This window comes from Aulonocara stuartgranti (genome assembly GCF_965226115.1).
Source record: "Aulonocara stuartgranti genome assembly, chromosome: 15".
In the NCBI taxonomy this organism is placed as follows: domain Eukaryota; kingdom Metazoa; phylum Chordata; class Actinopteri; order Cichliformes; family Cichlidae; genus Aulonocara; species Aulonocara stuartgranti.
The window spans coordinates 36,841,004-36,864,754 of NC_138951.1; the positions used below are offsets into that span (position 1 = coordinate 36,841,004).

At 41.1% G+C, this 23,751-nt stretch overlaps 1 protein-coding gene across 4 annotated transcripts in view; it reads left to right on the top strand.

The window, feature by feature from the left end:
- ptprsa (protein tyrosine phosphatase receptor type Sa) overlaps positions 1-23,751 on the top strand; it is a 232,587-nt gene that overhangs the window by 56,659 nt on the left and 152,177 nt on the right. For 3 of the 4 annotated variants that reach the window (XM_082507102.1, XM_082507105.1, XM_082507104.1), the window contains exon 1: positions 2,166-2,627. The exons of the other annotated variant lie outside the window; for it this stretch is intronic. The gene's annotated coding sequence lies outside the window, so the exon portion shown is untranslated. Of the gene's footprint in view, positions 1-2,165; positions 2,628-23,751 lie in introns of those variants that run through there. 4 annotated transcript variants of the gene reach the window in all.

Below are 23,751 nucleotides of genomic sequence, written 5' to 3' on the forward strand. Positions count from 1 at the left end.
TGTTTAGGATGTTCAAAAACACTCCAGGAACCATTTAGCCTCATTGTGCTTTTTTGGTTAAGAAGGGTCTACCTTCAAGCTCCAATCCAGCTTCACATCTAAGAAGTGAAAGTTCATGTTTCTGCACAACAAATGCCATCTTAGCCAAACCTTAACCTTATTAACCTCCTAGGACCTGGCAAAAAATCTGGTAATTCTTTGTTTTTACATTCATCGGGCCCCAATATGCCCAAATATCAAAGAGAAATTAAAAATGCATGCCGTGGAAGAGTTCGGATCTTAGGAGGTTAATGTACCAACCAGTTCACAATAAAGACACACAATCTTTATTATGAATATAAATTCAGGAATAACCATTCTTCTGCCTTTTTTTTTTGCATGCAAGCATTATCTGTTTGACAACATTGCTAAGCAGCAATTGTGATGAGGATCACCTTCCTTCACTTGGAAGCACAGCAGCTGACAGAAGGAGGGCAGCAGTTTCAACAAGGTTCACCGCTTGTTTCGAGGATCTTCAAACAGTACATGCTGCTATGTGATTCGGAAACAAGACGCAAACGATTAAACGCTCTCCCCCGAGCACTTGCCACATCTTCCGCTCTTTGAATTTACATGGCATTTATGAACACTCACAAGGAAAACAGAAAAAGCGGGAGTGGGATAGCTGGGGAAGAGGACTCCGGGAGTGGAGGAGTCTCATTATTCTGTTATGGATTGCACATGTCAGGCAGTAAGTGCTCTTTTTATCCTTCCAAAGCACTAGCCTCGGCCACTGAGCGCATTTCCCTACCCGAGTGAAATTTACCATGTTAAGGCTCACGCCACCAGGGGAATGGTGGTGAGAGCTCTGGGTCGCTGTTAAGATTTACCGCCTTGATTAAATAAAGGGCTCTGGTGTGAATAAGAGGCTGAGGGAGAAATCTTCATAACATAAACACATGTTTTATACTCAACAGTAAATTGATTAGACCCCATCCTTACACAAACACACACACAGACTTTTACACCTCTTTATGGTGTGCTACATGTCACACTGGGTTTTAAACAAAGAACAGAAAGGGGGCAGTGGAGGATTGCTTGTGGCTCAGGGTGGCTTTCTGCCAGTACACAGAAAAGATGTGTCTTCTCAAAAGGGCTTGTTCCCATTTATTACTGCCTGCATACCTTGAAAAGTTCACCCACGAAAAAAAATATTATTCCTCTCTTTTTATTTGGGAAGAAGAGGACTCTTATTTGATGCAACGCGCTTCACATATTGTAACACTTCCCAAAAAAAACCTTTTAAATTCTCATGTTCTTCAAATTTCCAGCCTTTCCTTTAGTCCTTAAAGCTCCAGGAAGGTGCTTTGCCATAATTAGCTGCACTTTGCTGGGATAAAGCATTTTTTTAAACCCACAGCGTAACATATGACAGTCTGAAACAAAGCAAAATGTAACTGGTTTTAGCCAAGGACGGAGCAACAATTTTCAGTTTGCAAAGGTAGGTGAGTATGGAGTCAGCTGATTGATGTGCCTCCAGTGTGTGTCTAGGCTCCCTGCTGGATATAGTGGACACCAGCTGGCACTGTTCAAATTCAAATCCTACAAGCCAATCAGGATTGCCTTTTCAACTAAAAGCCAATGTGATTGGGTGACACCTTGTTTCTACGTTGTGTGTGTGTGTGTGTGTGTGTGTGTGTGTGTGTCACACTTTATCACAATGGCAACACTTATTTCGACTTTTTCACTGGTCACTCTAATACCAACCCGCTAATACAGTTTAAAATAACTATGCTGATCGTTTTTGCAGGTTATGTGGGCTGATCTACACTGAACATCCACACATATGGAGAAAAGGTTAATTTGATCTACAGTTAGACATAGAACGGTTTTACAATAACCTATGCTCTTCATGTTGTTAAAAGTGTTCCATGTAAATGCATGTGTTTGCCTCTTCTTAGTCCTGCCACTGCAGCCCAAATTTGTAAACCCAAAGATCAGCAGCAGTAACTCGTTTCGTTACAGGCCACTTTGTGTTATGATTTCCTACTAACGTGCATGAACGCACCACATGGTGCGATTTACGATGTAGGAGAAGTCAAGAGACGAAGTTTATGAGGCGGCATTGAACGCAGCACAGGACTCCCTACGTTTTTTCCCCCTCCGCTTCATAGGGGGAGGGAGAATGTGGGGGGCTGTTTGACTCCTGTCTCCCCACCCCCAGCCCGTACGGAGTGGCTTTAGGAAGAAAAGAATCCAAACCTGCAACTCGGAGATAACGAGACACACACCAATAAAGAGATACACGTTTGGAGATCCGCGCGCGGCGGTGTCGCGCACGGATTATTATAGGGCATTTTATTTTTCTTTCACTGAGGAGATTCTGGTTTGGAGCGTCTGATCTTGGGGGGAAGGAATACAAATGTACGGAGAATAAAAGGAGTATTTCATACATGCTCTCTTCGCTAACAAGTGACTGCCGCTGGAGAAAGTGGAATATAGTGTTTTTTTTCTGCCGCAGGAGATTCAACGTAACTGTTTTTATTTGCTCTGAGGGAACTGACCGCTTACCCCAAGCATACGGATTTAAAACCTGTCCCCAGGGGTGGGGGGGATAGTCTCAAAAGTACTTTTCTCACGCCGCTGAAGTGAGTGCAACTTTTTTCTCCTTCTTAATTCTTCTTAATGCTTGAAATCAGTTCAGGTGAAAGGTGCGAGACCTAAGAGTGGGCTCCGTCTATATCTGTATGTTTATATATTTTCAGCTTTGCTGTGATTTTGTATCTCAGCTCGCTGGAGTAACCAAGAAGAGATGCTAATTTTAGTCCGTTTTTTCTCTTTCAACATGCTTTTATAAATAAATCTTCCGTGAATAATTTTGTTTTAACGTTCAAACTGAAAAACAAAACTTTAACATGTTTGTTTTTTAGTGAGCTTTCTAACGATGGGGCTCTGCTTCTGTAGCATCTGAAGATAAAAATGCTTCTGTTACTCGCTCGCCTGTAGAGGGTAACCGTTAATCAGTAAGTGTAATGCTTGGCAGTATAGTCAAAGTAACGGAATATATAAGTATTTTGATAGTACTTAAATGTTTAAGTAACTTTCCTATTGAAAGGTTAGAGTGTGTTAAATGGTTACTGTAGGATTTACATTAAAAAGTACCAGGTGCCTTTTAATACCCCTCCAACACTATGGCAGTGTGAAAACGTATGGATAGTGGAATCATGGTTTGGATACATTTCCAGGCAAGACCTTTGATGTTGTTCTTGTTCCTCTTATCATCCTCCTAATCATCACCATTAATATTATTTGTTCAAGATGATTCCCAGGTCATCTTAATTTTTATAACATTTGAGGCTAAACCTTTTCCAAGGCAACGACCTTCAGCAGAGAACAATGTCACCCTCCTCACCCCCAGTGCTCCCACTCTAAAAGCAAAAAAACAAAAGATTAGTACCTCTGCTGCTTTTTTAAATGGATTGTGTGGAAAATATGAGCTCAAATAGAGAGGTTTTGATTCTTGATGTTAGTGGTTATTGAGGCAGTGAACTATGTGGGAAGTTTTCAAAGTTCAGAGGTGAGATGCGCCTTTGCTCTGAGGGAACGAATTCAGTCATGTGGACCTGTTATTGCTACTTACAGAATGTTTTATCCCATTTCACTTCTCGCTTCACTTAAGACAATTTTCCAATCTGATGCATAATTAATAAGCTCTGTTTAGTCAAGCAAAAAAAAAAGAAAGAAAGAAAGAAAACACATGATAAAACCCCCCTTTTTTGTAAATCAAACTCATCAGTCCTGCATTCCAGCATTCAATCAGCCTGCTAACTCAAATAAATAAACCCATTTGTCTTATGATGAGAGTCACATGTGTATTGTCAGTAGCAAGAAGGAGTCTTGTCCTTTAGAGTAATTGGACAACACGTAAACCAAGACGCTGCATGTCAAGTGTGTTCTGGATTCTTAATGTGGCTTTAATTGAACAATTTATCACCGCTGATCACTGTCAAATAACTGGGCAAGAAAGACAACAGGCAATGAAAATGCCAAGGATTAAGCGTGACCAGTGTGTCTGTCACAGCAGCATCTGCAATGTGCTGTTTTATTTAATTTAGCCGATTTATTTATTTTTTGTATATAGAAATCACAAGTCAGTGCCTGCTTGAGTGGCACTCTCCTAAGAAGTGGCAACGCATAGCGGGGGAAGGAAGGGGCCACGAGAACATTACATCCTTGAAAAACTTCTTTTATTGGACCAAACTTTTGATTTCTCCCCGGAGCTCCTTTCCCTACACTTGGAAGAAAAGCTAATTGAATTGTGCCCCGGATATGATGCTTTTTTTTTCCCTCCCCCAAGTATGGAGGTCTTGCAGAAGTGTCCTCCTCAGGGTTTTGAAATTCATTTCCTTTGCAATTTATTACTTTCTGAGCTGTTTTTCTTTATTTCCCCTACCTCAACAGTAGGGTGTATTCTCTCCATTTTTGAAAGCATCAAAGTGGAGAAGAGAGAGAGATCCAAGATAGCTACAGGCGTTACATGTGATGAGTTATTCAGCCGTGTATTTTACTTGAGGTAATTGAACTTTTTAATCGTCTTTCTTTAATATTTTTTACATTTTTGACACACGACCGGCTTAAACACTGTGGTAATCAATTTCCATAGCACAAGCAACACTCTTGATGCCTTAAGACACTTTTATTGTTTGACTTTCCAAATGTGGTGCTGAAATTGAAACTCACAACCATCAACATCTTTTCAAGGTTTTTTTTTCTTCTTTTAAAAAAAAGAGTCTATCTGTTACTTGCAAATACAATGTTTATTTTTGATCCTGGGGTGCAGTCGATGAGTGCTTGAAGTTTGTCACCCCCGATGCATCGGGGTATATGAAAGTATATGAAAAGCAGGTACATCATCTGGAGGCCAGAGATCACTAACCTTAACCAAGGCCAGTACTCAAATTAAACATCATCATTTATTTAAAAATATTGCGCGGACACATTGAGTAGCATTATACATCAGCCCACAATTATGCTCATTACAACCCTGCAACACGCTTACATCCTGAAGCAACCGATGTTACTCGCACACTACCATAAGTGGGGCTCATTAATGAAGTATTTCTACTGAGAAACCAATGTAAGTCGTCCATTGGTTGACTAAGGAGGCATGGTAACATTTGTTAGCTACTGGGACGCCCCCTAAAGATCGTCTGTTATGCAGCTGTCTGCTACACAACCTCTCAAGCTGGTGCTGATGTGACTAAATTTCCAGGATATACACCAAAATGCATTAAGCTGTTTCTTTGCCCATGTGCCACCTCTCTAGTCAGTTTAATGAAAATCGGCCTAGCAGCATTTGCATAATCCTTCTCACAGACAAATAGACAAGCTGGTACAAAAACATAACCCCTATGGTAGAGGTAATAAAAACTGTGACCCAGTTCCACTGGCAGCCACACAAGCTCATGCCTTAATACTCCCTCCACCATGTTTGACAAATGATGTTGGACATGTTTAGATTATGAATCCTTCCTTCCCTTCTCTTCTTAACATTCAGATAAGTTTATTTTAGGTTCTCTAAGAACTTTGACCTTATGATATACCTTTTGATATGCCTACCTCCGTAAGAGGCTTCTTTCATCTTATGGTCTTGCTAAGGCTTTATTTTTATTTTTTAAATAAAAATCAAACAGCAGAACCTGAAAAAAATACTTTGCTTGTTATTCATTTGTCTCTGTTTTAGGCTGTAAAATAAAGCAGACTTATCAGAGAGAGAGCTTTGTTAGGCTCTCACTTTGATAGACTTACTTTTGTCAACACCTCTTTGGACTTTGTGCATTACCACCGTATTTAGTTTAATTGAACATCTTCTAAACACAGTTAGAACTATCCCACACCATTTGTCATGATGAAACAAGGAAACTGTCCACACATGTTCAAGAACCTATTAAAACACAGACAGTGTGCAAAAAATGGCTCTAATTCCTCACATTTAATCACCTTGAATTAAAGTTGGTTGGTTGGACTTTATTTACTTTACTTCATTTGCAAGGTTGTAAAATATTTAGCAGTTATGACAAAACCAAAGCATCAATCAACACATTTATTTTACTCAAGAGGACACAACGATATCACACACTTAATTTGTCTATTTTTTTTAGGCTTTTAGGACCACTTTCTTACTAGCCTGTGCCCTGTTTATTTTATTCAAATCCAAATTAGCAGAGTTTTGGTGGCATCGAGTGCTTTGAAATTATTCACATTGCACTTGACGCAACAACACAGTTAATAACAGCTGCTCTAAAGTGACTGTTGCGGTAGAGAGAAAGAGAGAAATGCGGCACGTTATGCAGAGGCGCTGTTGCACTCACAGCTAATTGTGTTTATTCATTTTAATTTGCTCCGAGTGCTAAATCAGTGCTCTTCTAGCGACACGAGGTGCAATTAGCTCGACTGTGAAAACAGGAGGCAGTGTGTCTTCTAAAGTGTCCCCTCCTCTCCTCTTTGATTTGTGTATTATCCATCCTTTGTCCTTCACATTTCTTCCTACTTAACCAGGCTGGAAACGCACTCGATAAAAGTAGCATCTAACCGCTTCATAATGTGAGCGTCACCGTGCAAGCAGTGGGAAGATTACATAACTTGTCGCAAAACTAAAATTCAATTTGTTTTTAGAAAAAAAAGAGGTGTCATTGGGGTTTTTTGCCAAGTTTTTGATGGGTCATATATTAAGGAGATGTACAGTTTAAGGAAATTTTAATGCATTAAAGTACTTGTTTTGCAGGTAAAGTGTTGGGCTTCTGTATTTCAAAGTAAAGGGGTCACATTTGGGCATTGAACTGTAGCCTATTAGTTGTATGGTTTCACCAATAATACAAAGTTATTACTGAACCCTCTTAGCCTGAAACAGCGATATATGCCTATAAGTCTATGTTCGTATACAACTGTAAGACAAAGCAGACTGTAGGGCAAGATAATACATGGTGGCTGTGTAAAGGCAAACAGCTCTTTATGTTTTTGGCACTCTTTGTTGTTTTGTTGCATGATGAATGTTTGCAAAAACCCCACAGCATATCGCTTTTTCTGCAATGTGTGGTGCACTGCATTACATACCATGTACCTGTTTTTGAGTTTTGAAACAAGTCAGATCAGACCTCTGTTTGTGCAGGCCCAGTTACCAAGAAACACCTTCTGCTTTCCTGAGAGAGAGAGAGAGAAAAAAAACAAGATAAAAAGATAAGTGCAAACTGCAGGTTGGAAGTTTTCTAGAAGATCTCTTCAATTCACTGGATCCTCCTGTTTTCGACTTGTCCACAGGTGGAGACACGCGAGACTTGTGACTTGCAGAGAATGTTTGACTATTCGCTCAGACACCATTGTTTGGATGCCTTAGGTCTAAAGTTTGTAGCTCAATTCCCTTTAGAATTTTGTTCTGAACTGGCGGGGAACCCCCAAAAGTCACAGTTTACCCACCAACTGAAGTCTAAAGGTTACCACTCCAAAGAAAGCCATCAATGGATTTGAACAGAGATGACACGGGTTGAGAGGCATGGGGCCAGATAAGACAAGGCTGTGATAACGTGTGTGAACTCAGCAGCATTGATCTGTTTCTGGCTGACTTTAAGTCCCCTTTGCATCTTGGTTGTCTCTTGGGCTCCTCTGGTGTTTTCTCATCCTTGGTTTTCTTCATGCCTCTGTCTTCTTCACTTAATTTGTTTCTTTCCCTCAGAAATCATTCCCCATTTTCCTATTTAGTTTTCTGGCTTTTGACACAACTCCAAACTGTCCAGGTGTAAAATACCAGGGATTAAGATAAGATTCAAAACTCTTCTTTTTCTCTATGTGTCACTCGTGCATATTTGAATCTGTATGTCACGCCTTTACTTTTTTCCTGATTGCATTGCTTTTTTTAAATTTATCATATCATTGGCACATTTATACCTGAATATTATATTTCCTAGAGATATGCCTTAGTTGGAGAATGTGCAGTCATATTATTGTGTTGTATGCAGAGGTGAAGGTAGACCGTCATGAACGTACTAATCTCTGCCAGACTATCTGCTAAAGCTTTTGAGAATACATAAGCACACTGCAACCTCCCCAGCTTCCTGCCCATCCCGTTTGGTTCCACCAGGTTTTAGAAAAATGATTCGCTTCAGCTCCTTCTGATGAAGTGACAGTAATCTGCTTTTGACTACAAGCAGGAGCAGACCTTCTGTTGATGCCTGCTACTTTCTCATACAGTTCAGTCTCGTGTAAGATGTAACACCCTTGAACAAGCAAAGCGCCTGAGAGAGAAAACTGTACTAGACAGAGTTTTTACACAAACACCAGTTTACTCTCATTTCCCTATGGCCCTGAACCCATCCCCTTTTATAGTTATAGAGTTAATGTGAACTCCTGCCTCATGGTGAGAAGTAATTAACAGTCTGTGACAGCCTACAAATGGGTGTGTCTGGTCCTGTCTCTCTGCCTGCATCCCCTATGGGGGTCTCCTGATGCTTGCTGTTGGGCTGTTCCTATGTTAAGTGTGATTACCAGCTGGCTTCTCCCAGATTGATGCACTGAGGTTCCCCTTGGGGTGTCTGCCTCCTTCTCGTCTTTGCAAAATAAGTCTGGCAGGAAAGGCTGTCCTGTGCCCTGGCAGTTTGACCCCTGTGAGGTTTTACACAGGGGTGGTAGTCTGTTTATGTTTGTGTGTGTTTGGGGAGGTTAAACCTGACGGATTCAAACAGGTTGCAGTTAGCTCATTTAAACCCTGCTCTTGTAGGCCATTCGATGGGGCACATTTGACTGTCTGCACAAAACATCTGAGAACTAGTTTTAAGAAACAATGTAGTTTGAGTCAGTTTGTGCTTTGTAAGGTAAAAACTTTTCTAACACTTCACCAGGAATGTGTCTACCATCTTGTCTGTCCATTTAAGAATGTTTTAACTTAACATACTTAATGTCTTGTTGCACTCAGCATTCATAACCACATTTAATTTCGCTACTGGTGCTTTGCTGAATGGACAGTCTAACTTGTGCTTCACTGACAAAGACTGATTGATTTGTTAATGTTCTGCATCGTCCCTCCATTTCTTACAAACTCCTCCAATTACATATACAATTGATAGAGTAAGCAACCAGCATGATGAGACCAGCTTTTATATAAATGTGCCAAAATCGAACTTTTTTGCATTTGGATCAAGCTTTAGCTTGAGAATAATGCTGCAGCATCTTTCTTCTGAAAACAACCTGGATTTGATGTTGAAAAGGCTGCACAATGCACACACAAAATCCAAACAGTATGCAGTTATTGTTGCATTTATTGCTAATTGAAACCGTGTTAGTGTATTCATACATTAGCAGAGCATTGTTGAACTTTTTTTTTTTTAATTCTAAGGGTCACAGCTTTAACTAATTCATGCCAAACATGGGCTTATCCCAGGTTGTTGCTCCAGTGTGGTGTTGTAATGAGATGTGAGTGGGTTTGTGTGTGCATGTGTGTGCTAAAAAGCTGTTAATCCGCTGCTGCTTATTGTGCAGACACAGAAAGCTCAAGGCAAGATGGCTTGGCACCATTCAGATGACTCACCCCCCATCACCACCACACCCCATCTGTGTCCCCACCACTACCACCACCACCACCCCATCCTTTTGTTCCTACCCTCTCCACCACATGCACAACCTCACCCAAACTTTAGGGGACATCTGTTACAAGGGGAAAAGAGAAAAGGAGCGGAAAGGGAGGGAGGAGGAGAGCGCAAGGAGGTACTCTTAGCTAAGGGGTGGCGGGTGAGGGATGGAGGTTGCAGAGAAACACGTGTAATCAGGGTAGTGGGGGTTGTCATAGAGTAGAGAAAGGGGAGTGGGGTAGCTAAAGAGGAGTAGGCAGATAATTGATGGATGGAAGTAATTGTGTGTAATGCAAGCAACGAAACATGGGCCTCTGGGAAAAAGAGAGATTGAGAGGGAGAAAGAGAGGAAGCTAGTGAATTGCAGTTGGGGGGGGGGGGGGGGTGTTAAAGAGAGGAAAGGGAATAATGAAGAGAGGCAGTGTGCAAAAATTAGGAGGCTAGGGAGAGAGATAGGGAGAGAATGAGAAAATGAATAGAGGGAGCATGCTTGAAGAGAGGGAAGCAGGAAAAGCAGAAAAAGGGAGGGGGCTGCTGTTCCGTTGCATCATGCAGTGTGAGCTGGGGTTAAGAAGGAGTAACTACCTGCCTGTCAGGCTGATTGTTCATCCCTATGCATCAGGGGATACACGTCCTGGTTTATGAGAAATGGTGCAGATTCACTATGTGGGCCACTTAACCACAGAAAATGGCTGCATGTGCATCACTGGGAATACAAGCAGCGCTGGCAGTTTGGGCATTCTTCAGTGGTGATGATTGCTATAGATGCAGATGATGCTATCGCTTCCCTTAGTACAAGGAGGCCGTTATTAGATATTCTCATTTTACGCACTCTGTTTGCAGTCTGGCTCACTGGAATCATTTGTTTTGTATTAATAATCCCCCTACCACAACAAACACCTTCCATCCAAAAGCCCGATCATCAGGCTTCCTCAATAATTACAACTTCTGCAGCCCGGGCGCCTTTTCAAACGGCACACTGCCTCATATTTCAGTGAAATGGAAACAAAGCCTATGTGCTCCAGTCTTGATACACAAATTACAGCGTACCAGTGGCATGTCAAAGAGAAAGAAGACAGCGAAGGCACCAGAAGCAAAATGCATTGAGTTTCCTCTCACTTTCTCACAGTGTAACACAAGCTTGTCTCCCAGACGGGGAAGAAAAGTTTGTCAAGCGCATCACGGTGGAGAGAGTAAAACCTTCCCCAGCCCCTGGGAAGATAGAAGGTGACATTTGTATGTAAATGGAGACAGACACTCTCCACTGTATTCCAGCTGACAGGAAACAGAGTGGGCAACCTGGTGTTTTCTTTTCTTTTTTGAAAAGTTGAAGATTTTGTTGTTTCTCTGACATTTGTTTTCTGCTTCAAAGATGAATAAAAAAAATGCTTTACACAGCGTGGTTGTGTTTATAAGGAAATGCTCTTGTGCAGCTGTCTCACAGATACACATGTGTACACACACACGAACACACAGGCAAAGACTCAGTTTTCAACTGTTCCTTTAATCTACATACAGGTAGGTTTCTTTGCGTTTTTATGGTCTAAGGTCCAAGCATTGGCAGATTAATAGAAGTTGTTGCCTGGTTTTTTATCACAGGCTGCTTTCTTTGGTTGATGCAGGTTTTATAGATTCAGAGATCAAAATAAATTAGGGCTGGAAAAGAATGAAGAATAAACCAAGCAATCCCAATTGGGCTGTAGCACCTGCAGTGGCTGGCCTCCTAATTAACTCTCGAGTCTCGGTGTCGGAGAAGATAATCCTGATTAAAAAGTGATTGAGATTGGAGGAAGAATGACAGCAGCCCAATCAGAGATACCAGTCATGGCTGGGGAGATTAGCACCAGGGTGGTGGTGGGGAGGGGGGTTACCCCCTTGCTGCTGTCGCCCTTTTGTTTGTGGATCAAATCCAGGGCAGAATAACAGATTTATTTTTTTTACTTCTGATTTTTGTACCACAGGGAAGATTGTCTAAGACACCAAACTGTCTTATAATTTTTGTGCTTTTCTTCGTTGTAGTTTTGACAATACAGAGCAATACAGAGTAGCTAGTTACTTATTATATGAAAACTTATTTTCTATCGCTAAATTAAACGGAAAAAAAAAGCTTTAATGATTGCAATTTAAGTAGTGTTTATTGCAGACCTTGCTCTGTCATTTGCTTAGGCTATATAGCTATATAAATGAGACAGCTAATTTGGCATCTTAGGCATGTTTTCGGGAGCAGAATTTAATTGAGGTGAAGGTGTTTCTCTGGGATTTCCTGGTTGGTATAAACACATCTGACACCTGTGGTCTAAAATCAGTGATCATAAAGTTGATTTTGAGACAGAAATTCAAATAAAGCACTTCAGTTACTCTGGAATAGACTGAAGTATTTTTCCTCTTGAGTGTCTCTCAATGTCGTTGCATGTGTAGTCTAAGAAGGCTGTTTAAATCTATCCAGTTTAAGGTGTAAAATTTAAACACCTGTTAGGTTATCTGGTGAAAGACGGAATCAGAGTAGGAGGAATGTTTATGGATTTTCTTTTTAGGGGGAAACAAATAAAGCTGTTATCAGAGTCTATTTGTCGTCGATGTGAGAAGATAGTGAGGGGGAAGCAGAGCCAGCACTGCTCAGATTCAGCTTGCAGCCTGATGCCACCAAGTGGGAACTGGAAGAGAAATACACTTCAGAGACAGGGAGACATCATATATTCCTACATGACGATATCAGGACCATTGTCATCCAACTGAAATCTCACCATACATCAGTGAAATGATCACGTTTTTTCAGGAAAATCTGAAGTGAGATTTACAAAACCATATTTCATGTTGTATCTGAGTGATGTCCCTCATCTGCAGCAATGATGCTTCTTGTCCACTCCTCTCATTCTGTCTTTCAGCCAAAGGGATAGATGGGAGTTATTTGGTGATAAATCCAGTCCCTGTCCCCACCCCTTAGGGCAGCCCCTGTGACATTTGTCATTATACCCTAATCTGTAGTCTCAACAGGGTGCAGGATAGGCCTGAAAGCATGAAAGGGAAGACAGAAGTGGGTTTGGCATGGAAATAGGGGTTGCTGTTCGCAGTCCCATCATAGTCGCCCTTGGGTTAGTGTAGTGGAAAACCAGGGAGAGACTGAAACAATAAAAGCAAATGACAGTGAGTTTGGTGTGTGTGAGAGTGAAAGAAGACAGGCAGCGAGACTGCGGGCTGAAGGGAAATGGAGACAGCAGTTTAGAAACAGGAGGTAGATGGAGAGCAGTGGGTCTCCCATTTTCATGGAAATAAAGGAGCACTAATGAATTTGAACGAGTGCCCTCCAGGGATATACCATAAGGGCAAAAATAGGAAGAAGCAGATTGGGGTTTAGGAGCTTTTTAAACTACAGCCAAACTGTCTTTTAGCACACAGGGGTGCACCCAATTCTGCAATCACTAAGATGGCCGCCACCCCACTTGCCAACTGCCGTGGGATAGGCCCGTGCCAGGACCCAGAGAGGATTTGGTGCCAAAGGAGATGTGCCTAACTGGGCAGACTACATTACCTCCCTCAGCCAACACCTATCTAGCTCAGTTTTATTTACCTCGTTTGTGCAGCATTGTGCGTGTTTGTTTTGACACATTGCTGTGTAACAGTATGTGGTACAGTGGGCCTATTTTGTAGTATAATATAGTAGTAGCTGCAAATGTTGATTAAGGGATAGCTTTCCCTTTGTAGTAGCCCAGAGAGTGTTAAGTTTAAATTGCATTCAGTGACAGGTCCATGAGTATTTGGACAGTGACACAGTTTTTGTGTCACTGTCCTGTAAACCACCATAGTGGATTCAAAATCAAGATGTAAATGATCTGATTTCAGCTTTAATTCAAAGGGGTACAGTATTCCATTAAGTTTTCAGCAAATATGATCCTTTTTATACATCTACAATCAAAAGGCAGTGTTATGAATGTAAATATAGACAGGTTTAAAATGGGTTACAAACAACTCAAGATCAGGAAGTTCTTGGTTTATTTTTTGTAAGAAAGCAAATGCACCTGTCTAACTGAGATGTAATCAAGATTCATTTGTATCAGAATGATGGAAAAAGAAAGGTATTTAGAAGGAAACACCTTATGGTCCAAAGCATACCACATCATCTGTCAAACAGGATGGAGGCAATGATATGGCCTGTTATGAGCATTTTTGGCTGCCACTGGAACCGGGTCACTAGTGTTTATTGATGCTGTGGCTGCTGATAGAAGTAGCAGGATGAATTCTGTTGTGTACAAGACTATACTCTGTGCTCAGATTCTGACAAATGCCGCAAAACTGCTTCACAATGCAAATGGATAATGACCCAAAGCATTCTGCAAAGCAACCCAAGAGTTTCTCAAACCTTTATCAAAAATAGTATATTCTTCAGTTGCCAAATCAGTTACCTGACTACTCCAACCCAACAGAGCATACTTTTACTGAAGACAAGTTACTGAAGTTAGTAAAGACAAAGTGAAGGCAGAGAGACCCACAAATATCAGGAACTGAATGTGGCTGCAGGACCGGCCTGGTAGAGCATTTCAAGGGAGGAAATAAAGCATTTGGTGATGTCATGCAAATGCAAATGATTTTCATCCAAGTATAAAAACAGTCCTCATATTTAGTCTTTAAAAATGCGGAACCGTGTATTAATACATTCCTAAACTGCTGGTGCAATGAGTTTGCTACCCACTTGAGTTAAAGCTGAACATCCGCATTTAAATGACGCATTGACTTAAATTTCACTGTAGTACTTTCTGATACTTTTGGACCATAATATATGAGCAGTTTACACCAAACCCCACATTTAATCATCAGTTTTTCATCTGAACAATGTTAGAAGTCTTGGTTATCCATGGAGCCGACATTTAACAAAGGTTTTAGTACTCAAAGGACTCTGAGTTTGCCTGGAGTCTGCACTTACATACCTTATCTATCATTTTTACAACGTGTTGTTTTACCACACGAAGAGACCAACTGCTGCCTGTGGCATCTACCCCCATGTAGAGGTAATGGTCTTGCCCCCAGGCCGTGAGGCTAGCCAGTTAATAATGAAGTGGGCCCCTCTATTGTAAATCACAGAGGGAACTTGTTTGGCTGGTGCCTTTGGGAGCATTGCTTATGAGTAGCATTATGTTATGAATGGCAGTCTCTGCTCAGTGCAGGCAGACGATCAGGGAAAGAAGGAAAGCAGCTTTGAACGTGATGGATGGTGGGATCGTAATATTTAAGGGTTCCCTATTATGGTCATTTTAGCTGAATTTTGATTTTTCTGCATTTCTTTAGTATTCACAGTTCAATCCTCGTTTATCTTAAACTGGCTCCCTCACTTTATCCTGTATGAAATTGTTTTAGCTTCTTTTAAGCCTTTCTCCCAAAAGGGCGCATTTTTTCTTTTCTGAATATCTGCAGAGCCCAGTGTTTCTTAGCACCGCCTTTCCTCTTGCTATGTTTTCCCCAGAAAACAAAGTTTAAACCTTTTAAGAAAGGTTAACCTTCTAAGTAAGCAATGAAGATTAAATGCAACTGTATACAATGCAAAAGTGGACAGCACAAATGTACAGAGAAGCTAAAATTACAGCAGGATATCTCTGACTGATAAATATTAGACTGGCACACTGTGGAACATGACAGTCTTAGTATGCATTATTGTCATTTATTATAAATGAGTATTATTATTGTTATTATACTCAAGTATTATTATACCTTTAAAGTACTTTTAAAGACGGGCTGTTTCCTTGGAATAAACTGTGGAGGTGCCTTGAAGACACAACCACTGGAAAACCGTGCTGCGCTGACGGCAGCGTGTTTGAAACAGAGCTCTTGAAAGCACATAACAATTACTTTCACACAGCAGAAAAAATCAAAAAAGCAGAATAGGTCCCCATCAAAAGAGAAACTGAAGAACTGAGACTTGAAATGTTCTGTCATATCTGTGTGCAGTCTGAATCGGTCTCTGTTTTATCCCTGTGGGATACTGGTATTTTCATTCAATATAAGGCTTGGGTGAAAAACATTTAGCGCTTTGAGCCAGCAGATACATGTGTGATGCAGAGCTACTCAATTTACTCTATGCTCATTTTGCATTGGACCCATGAGATATAGACACCCTGTATCTCAGTGTTGATGGATTTGAAAACCTTGGTTATAAACCTCAGAATCACTCTAAATTACATGAGATTGCATTGAATAATTACAATTTTAAGCTTTACTTTATCATCGGTCCATATGCACGCTTCTCCTCTTAATCACACAAGTGTGCATAATATCTCTTTCTCTGTCTCTCTCTTTGCTCTTTTTTGTTCTCCTGCTTATTTCCCAGCAAGGCAAATAAATAATTTTAGGTGTCATTGATTGCTTCCCAGTGCTGAGTAATCAAAGCAGGGCAGTATTTGACCCACACTGAACCCAATGCTAAGCAGAGAGATGTGAAAGGTTAGCTGATGCTGGTTTTGTTGTAAACAAGAGCATACTGGTGGTGGCCGATGGCTGCCTTCTCTAGTCCTACCAGATGTTTCCTCCTCTTAAAACATAGTTCTTCCTTCCCACTCTTTGTAACTTTAAAAAAACCGACAAAATCAAGAGTCACATCTTCATAGCACTAACAAAATAAATACATTTGCATGGCCTTGGGGCTAATATGTAAATTAATTGTGTACAAAGTAAAGACATGCAAACTTTCGAGAAAGGTGGGAAAGTGATTTTTTTCCCCTCTATGCAGTAAGCAGTGAAAGTGTGATATTTTTGTTAAATTGCCCCTTGCATGCTGACAGCCAAGCTTACGCCTATCAGGCAGGCTGGAGTTGAACATAGTAAGTTTAGAGAAAGGAGCCAAGAGGAACCTTGAGGAACCTGGGCCGGTTATTTTTCTTCATTTCAAGCGTGTCCTACACTTCAAAGTGGGAATTTCACACAAAATGTTCTGGTTTTTACCCCCTCCTCTGCTTTGTGTCAAATTTACGGCACATAAAATGGGTCTGGGGAGACTTTGTCAGAAGGTATCAGTAACCTAAGATGACTCTGCATGTATGTGTGTGAGTGTGTTTTTGGGCAGCTTGTAGGGCCCTATGTAGACGTGCACGTCTGTGTGTTGCGCATATCCATAGGGGCCTGCAGTTGCCTGAAGTGGTGGTCTGACTTTTGTTAATGAGATGGAATCCAGAGAGTGCCAACTATGTGTGGAGTCATGGCTAGATAGGTCTGACCCCTGTGGTTTTACGGTTAAAAAGAGGGATTGGTGAGTAAGCCTTTTCACTTGTTGAAGTCGGCAGCTGTGCTGAAAAAAGCAGAAATTAAAATTCTCAGAGTCTTTCAAATGAAATATGCAACAACTGTAACACAATTCCAGTGTACTAATGACTTTGATGTCAATGAGATAAAAGGTACCCATGGAGTGAAATGGCTGGCATACCACTGCAAATGAGCTTTTGCTTGTGTGCATATCGCTTTTGTGCGGAGAGGATTCAGTGGCTATTAGCCCGTTCAAGCACCTTTAATTTTTTTTATACCAGGTTTGTAATTGAAACCTCTACTTGATGGCTTTCACTTTTAATAGCTGAAGCCAGCGCTCGCATGCAAACAGATAAGGCTGTCCTATCCAAAATAGAGTTATGTACGTGAGCGCTCACACATATTGTTACTGCTCAACCGTACCTGTGTGTCTGTATTAGTGTGTGATCCTAACATAATTTAACAACAACAACCATCTGTGCACATGAAGGTTGTGCTCGCATTTCACATCTGCAAACCTCAGTAGGTATGTGGAGAATATTGTAGCATTTAACTGTAACCAGTTTTGGGTTAAGGAATGTGTCTGCCTCCTGCTTGGCCTATCATATGATTCCCTCAGAGCTTATCATCTCGCTCCATTTTCACCCCTAAGTGAGTGCAAACAGGGTTACTCGGTGGTGGTCAGTCATCCCTTCGTCCTCATCATCATGTGACTTTGGCTCCTGCCCTTATGACTTCAATTTATCTCCTGGCCCAACAACAGTGTAATCGAGTCTTGAAGAACAAACAGGAGGACACCTTGCCGTCTAAAAGTCACACAAGACATGTTGCAATTTAAAATATTCTTTTGCTATGTTTTTATGCTGCAAATTCGATTTGATGTGCTTAAGATGTTTGCAAGAGTTCAAATCCTTGCCCACCAGCATCCAAAGCATTCCAAAGAACTCCCTCCTCCATGAAGCCAATTTGCACTTGAGCTTTGAATAGCAGCCAAATGTGCAAGCTATTTTTACCCAGAGTCCATGGTCTCACTTGATCTGAGTCGGTGCAGGTCGTTAGCTGAGGCGATTGCATGCACTTGACCTGTTGGCCCCGGGTAGCATAGGCACACAGCACTGGGCGCTGAGAAAAGAGGGCGGAAGAAAGAAGAATGTTGAGGTGTGTGTATGTGTGTTTTATAAGCAGGATCTTATTTTATTAGGAAGGAAGAAGAGAGACGGAGGCAAAGAGTAGGAGGTAGATTTGAAGGAGGAGGAAGGTAGATACAGTGATTTCTTTGAGACCAAAGCTTCCAGCCCTATCAAGGAGAATACTGGAGAGGGAAGAAAGGATTGCATGAAAACAAGAGGGCAGGAAGTGAGGAAGACAGATTGTGAACGCAAATTTTAAAAATCCAGAAAGGGAAAAGGAGAAACCAACAAGCAAGTGTCAGTACGCTTACAGTTTAGCATGTCAGTGCATTGTAGGGTATGGAACAGAAGGCACTGGAAGGACATGGCTGACTACTCTATAACAGAAATGCTCTCCTTTCTTTATCCCTACTTTCTTACTTCTTTCCCCTCCCCCATTATTAAGAAGAAAAAAGAAGAAGGGAAATGTGTTTTAGCTGTAATCTTCAGCTTTGATGCATTCGGTTACAAAACTTTCCCCCTTATTTCAGGTCATCCATTTCTAACTCGGCACCTCCTTCCTCGCTTACTCTGCCTCAACTGGAGTTGGTGTCTTTGGATGACCTCTGCGGTGGAGGAAAATGGGCTAAAAGCTGCAGATCGAAATAGTATCAGCTGATAAAGGCAGCAGGTGATTTGGAGTGCTATATGCACTTGAGGCAAGATTTGATTTCTCGCTTGCACTGAATTCAAAGGTTTCCTACTGACTATTACGGTCCTGTTTAATTCTATTTGAACTCTTCTCATGAGTAAACATGGCACCATGGTGCAGTACCATTTGGCTTGTCAGGACACAGCTCCCCACCCCCCCACCCATCACTTTCTGGGCTGATGTCATGCTTGTTGTAGTGCTGTTGACACAAGGTGAATTATGTTCCCCTCTGCTTTCATCTAGCAGCATCCGACTTATCACCTGGCACTCCACAAGAAATCAGATGACACCTCTTGATGTTAACTTTGGTTGCAGCATTCCTCCCAGCAAATATCAACCCAGCATTCAGTCAGCATAAAGTACCGCCACCAAGCTTCCCTTCCGCCCTCTCTCCCCTCTCAAACTAGTGACTGTGATGGTTACCAGCTCAGTTAAGCATGCTACGAAATTTAGTTTGCAGATCCTCAGTGCTCACCTTTCCTTCAGCATTGGCCCTCTATTATGGTACACTGGCAGTTGTTGTCACCTGATGCTATCATCATGTCCTTCACACGCCGACTCAAATTTCACAGCACACCGCAGTTTTGACAAACGGGGACTTTACACTGTCAAACAAGTCAGCCCCTTGGAGAAGACTGTTGATTGGATTAGCATCAAGACATTGCCATGGCATTTTTAGGAAGTAGATGGAACAGCTGTTGACAATTTAAGTTGTGCTTGGGACTGAAATGTTTTTTTTGCAGCATGGTAGCATCTTCTGACAGAAACCTTGCTATATTCATTTCCTTACTCCTTTCGAGTTGTTACACCTCAGGTGTGTTGTGGTTCCCTGCAGCACTGCATTTAAGGAGAACTATCTCCTTTGCCACTAAACACCTTCGTGCATCCATGATTACCTGAAGTACTCCACCGATTGACACTATAAATGCTATCACATGATATTTAGATGTGAATAATTGCAGTCAAAGTTATGTCGTGTAGGAACTCACCTTTGTTCAAAGCTGAGGGTGACTGAACCTGTGCACGATCCAGTCCCACAGTTGTTTCGGAGCTACATTTAGTCTGACAGCTTTTGCTATACTTAGCCCCAGTGGACTATTCCAACACGGTGAAAGGGTTTGGGCTACATTTCTTTATTTTCTTGTTTTTCTGGGAGGATTTTCAGGAAGGATGCAAACTGTTTTCAAACAGGCTGCTTTCACGTTTACACAGTTCCAAACTTTTTCTCATGGGACAGAAAAGCTACATGAGAATATGGTAAACAAAAATACTGTGTCGAAAAAGACAAAAACTGTAAATTAACAGCTTACAGCGCACCAGTGGTTGGCTGTGGAAAGTAAAGCAGGTCACCTACTAATCAGAAAGTTGGTGGTTCGACCCCCATCTGCTCCAGTCTGCATGAAAAAAGTGCAGGTATGAATGGGTGAATGACGCAAGTTGTATAAAAGCGCTCAGAGTAAAAAAGTGCTATATAAGAACCTGTCTGTTTACCAGTGTTATACAGGTATACAGATGGAGTTGATTCTCTTGCTCAGAAGCATGTGAGCTGCAGGGGTGGTAGAACAGTTTGTCATGAGTATTGGGTTTGTGCCAGAAACCTGACCAGAAAGGGCTTTTTCTGAGACATAAGCCACTTAACATCAAGACTGACATGTCTATGCAGTTAGACTTGGCGTGCATACTGGTACATTAACTTTGGAAAAAAAATCATGTGACAACTGGGAAACAACCACCAACACAGTACTCACAAGTTTCCTAGTGAAAAAGGCCATGTGGATCAAAGGACCTATTGCTACAGAGACCTAAATGTATATTTTCAGGCCAATAACAGCTTAAAGGGTAAAAAAAACAAAAACAAACAAACTATAATATAAAGATGCCTTCGCCCTTAGTGCTATCTTGCATTCCTGACAAAATGCCAAAAATGTAAAGATAGGATAGAAAACAAACATGTTTGTTTGGGGTTATTATACCCTGGAGTCATAATGTTTTAATTTGGCTCAGCCCCCATAACCCCCCTCCTCCCAGTTGTGAAATTTCTGTGGCCTGCCGCCGCGTAAACAAAACACATTTAGCATAATTGCACCTTTGGTGTAGGCCTCTCTTCAAGGCAAGGTATTGATTTTCTCTGTCCCTCTGTCTCTTTCCCACTCCGCTCGTTGTTTTTGTTCTCCTCAGCTTTATTTTCCCTTTTGCATTCCTCAGCCAGAGCGCTCGATCCTTCAGCTTCTCTACACCCTCCCTGTCTCTCCTGCCCTGGATGGCGCTCAAGTGGAAAAATAGTAACAAGAATGCAATTCGATTACAGTTGCCAAAATAATGCTCACCTTATTGACCCTGAAAGCCTGTTGCCTACTGGCCCATCTTAGTTCTGCGTTAAAGTTGCAATCAAGTGCTGTGCTCAAAAAAAAAGAAAAAAGAAGCACTTGCAGCTGTGATTTGCAGCGTTGATTTGTTAAAGGGCACAACAGCAGCTTTGCAGCATGTGGGAGGAATCTTGCAGACGGCTTCCTCTGTGAAATTGGAGATGAGTGCAATGGAGGTGTTTGGAGTCCTGCAGAGCGTGACGCACGTATATGCAAACTTTTGAACAGACAGTAGGTCTGTTAGGTACGGTGGCCCCTAGAGACAAAGCACGTACAAACTCCAAAACACATGCAAATTCCAAAACACATGCAAACTCCAAAACACTTGCAAACTAAAGAACACATGCAAACTCCAAAACACGTACAAACTCCAAAACACTTGCAAAACCCAAAACACGTACAAACTCCAAAACACTTGCAAAACCCAAAACACTTGCAAACTAAAAAACACATGCAAATTCCAAAACACGTACAAATTCCAAAACACTTGCAAAATCCAAAACACTTGCAAACTAAAAAACACATGCAAATTCCAAAACACGTACAAATTCCAAAACACTTGCAAAATCCAAAACACTTGCAAACTAAAAAACACATGCAAATTCCAAAACACGTACAAAATCCAAAACATTTGCAAACTAAAAAACACATGCAAATTCCAAAACACGTACAAACTCCAAAACACGTACAAACTCCAAAACACGTACAAACTCCAAAACACTTGCAAAATCCAAAACACGTACAAATTCCAAAACACTTGCAAACTCAAAAACACATGCAAATTCCAAAACACAACGGAAGTGCTCCAGGACGCTAGGGGCAGTGTTGAGCTCGATTTGCAAAATAAACGGCAAGTTTGTCTGTATGGGACGGTCTAGTCTCCGTCGCGCTTCCCAGGTTGCCTAGCAACCGTGATACTAACCGCTGGAAACGTGTCATACAACTTGGTTTGACAGAAATGAGGGAGAACATATTTTGTTCATTTGTTTGTTTGTTTCTACATGAGCTTTGTGTGATTTGATAAGTATCTGAGGCTGAGACCACAGGACAGTAAAACATGATTTTTGGGCTTCATTTCTGTACTGAACAGTCATTTCAAGATTAATTAGTAAATAAGAATTAGCTGATGTTGTTCATGAGACTAAAGTCATATCACTTTGGTAATGTAAATATAATATGGCCAATATTCTAGTTATTATATTAATCATTATTAGCTATTACAGCAGTGAACATGAACTCTGTGTCAAATACTGAGCTTCAGTACAGATTCAAGTTGCAGTTATTTATATGTCTTATCACCTTAAATCTTCACTCAAAGACAAGTATCTTTGACAGTGCATATATAGGTGTATCATATATAAGAGACAAATGTTGTTCCTTCAGTATGTTGGCATTACTAAATTTGGCTCATTGCTTACATATATTTATTAAAAGAAAATGTACAAGCTGTGATAACTGTTTCTGATAAAATGAAGAGTAGACTGATATATTAAATATTCCTTTATTGGGTGAGAAAATCAGACCATGTCATAACTGCTTTAAGTCATACAGAATAGATATCAGAGCCTTAAACAGGCTGGCTTCTGCTAAATGGGTCAAACTGGGCAGAAAGTCTACAAACACATAACATCCTTACAGAATATGATGTAACACTATAGATCAACTTACCTCAGAATATATAAAGCATATAAACAATTACAGCAATATGATGCAACAAACACAGCAGTGCTACTGATCCAAAATACTCAAAGCTTCATAGAACTGAAACAAACATTTGTTTTTAGCTCCATTCTGCTGCTGATACATACTTTAGGTTTCTGAATATTACACTTGTTGCTGCCTTTCATAGTGTGTAACTTGAAGGCCCTGAGTACTTTCTCCCACACTGAAAACACTGGAATGATAAAATTATTTGAACATTACCTAATAAGACTGATTCAGGACAGACAATTAGTTATTTTAAACTTTTCTAGCAGTCCTTCACAAACAGGGAACAGTCTGTCTATTCTCTCCATCTGTCAGCTGCTGCTGGCTCTTCCTCCTCCTCTTCCTCACACACTGTTGAGTTTGTCCTGGTGGATCATCAGGGGTGCAAAGCCTCACAGATGATGTGCAGCAGTGGGTCCCTCAGTCTGTCCTCACTCTGGACACTTGCAGTTGTCACACATGGAAATCAAATGTGTGATAAGCTGCAGGATTCAAACACAAGTGTGACTTATAAACACATGTTCATATTTTTATTACACAATCAGAGAGAAAGAAACAGAGAGAGAGTGCAGGACAGACAGACAGGTGACAGTCTCAGGTGTATACACTGCTACAAAACAGCACAAAAGAAGGAGGATTTAGTGTTTGTGTTATTACGAAACGAGGAGTTCCCAGATGGTACAGTGGACACACATGTGTGACTCCTGTGATTAAAGCATCTTTCTTTCAGCTTAACGAGTGAACCGTCAGCTCGTTCAAACACACGTTAAAGTCCGTTTGGCTCGACACCACCGAACAGAGGCAGCAATATAACATAGCTAACATTAACAGTGCAGTGAATCTTCCTTGTGCTGTGATATTCAGGACTGCAAACCGAGCAGCATCACTGACTTTCAGCTTGTTGTGTTTGTGGATATATGACTGACTTTAATTATCCACAAAATCATCACAATCTCTGTAAGATTAAGGTCGACTATATATATTTTTTTAAAGTAAAGGCTTTAAAACCAAGTTAATTCTGAAAGTACAGACATGAC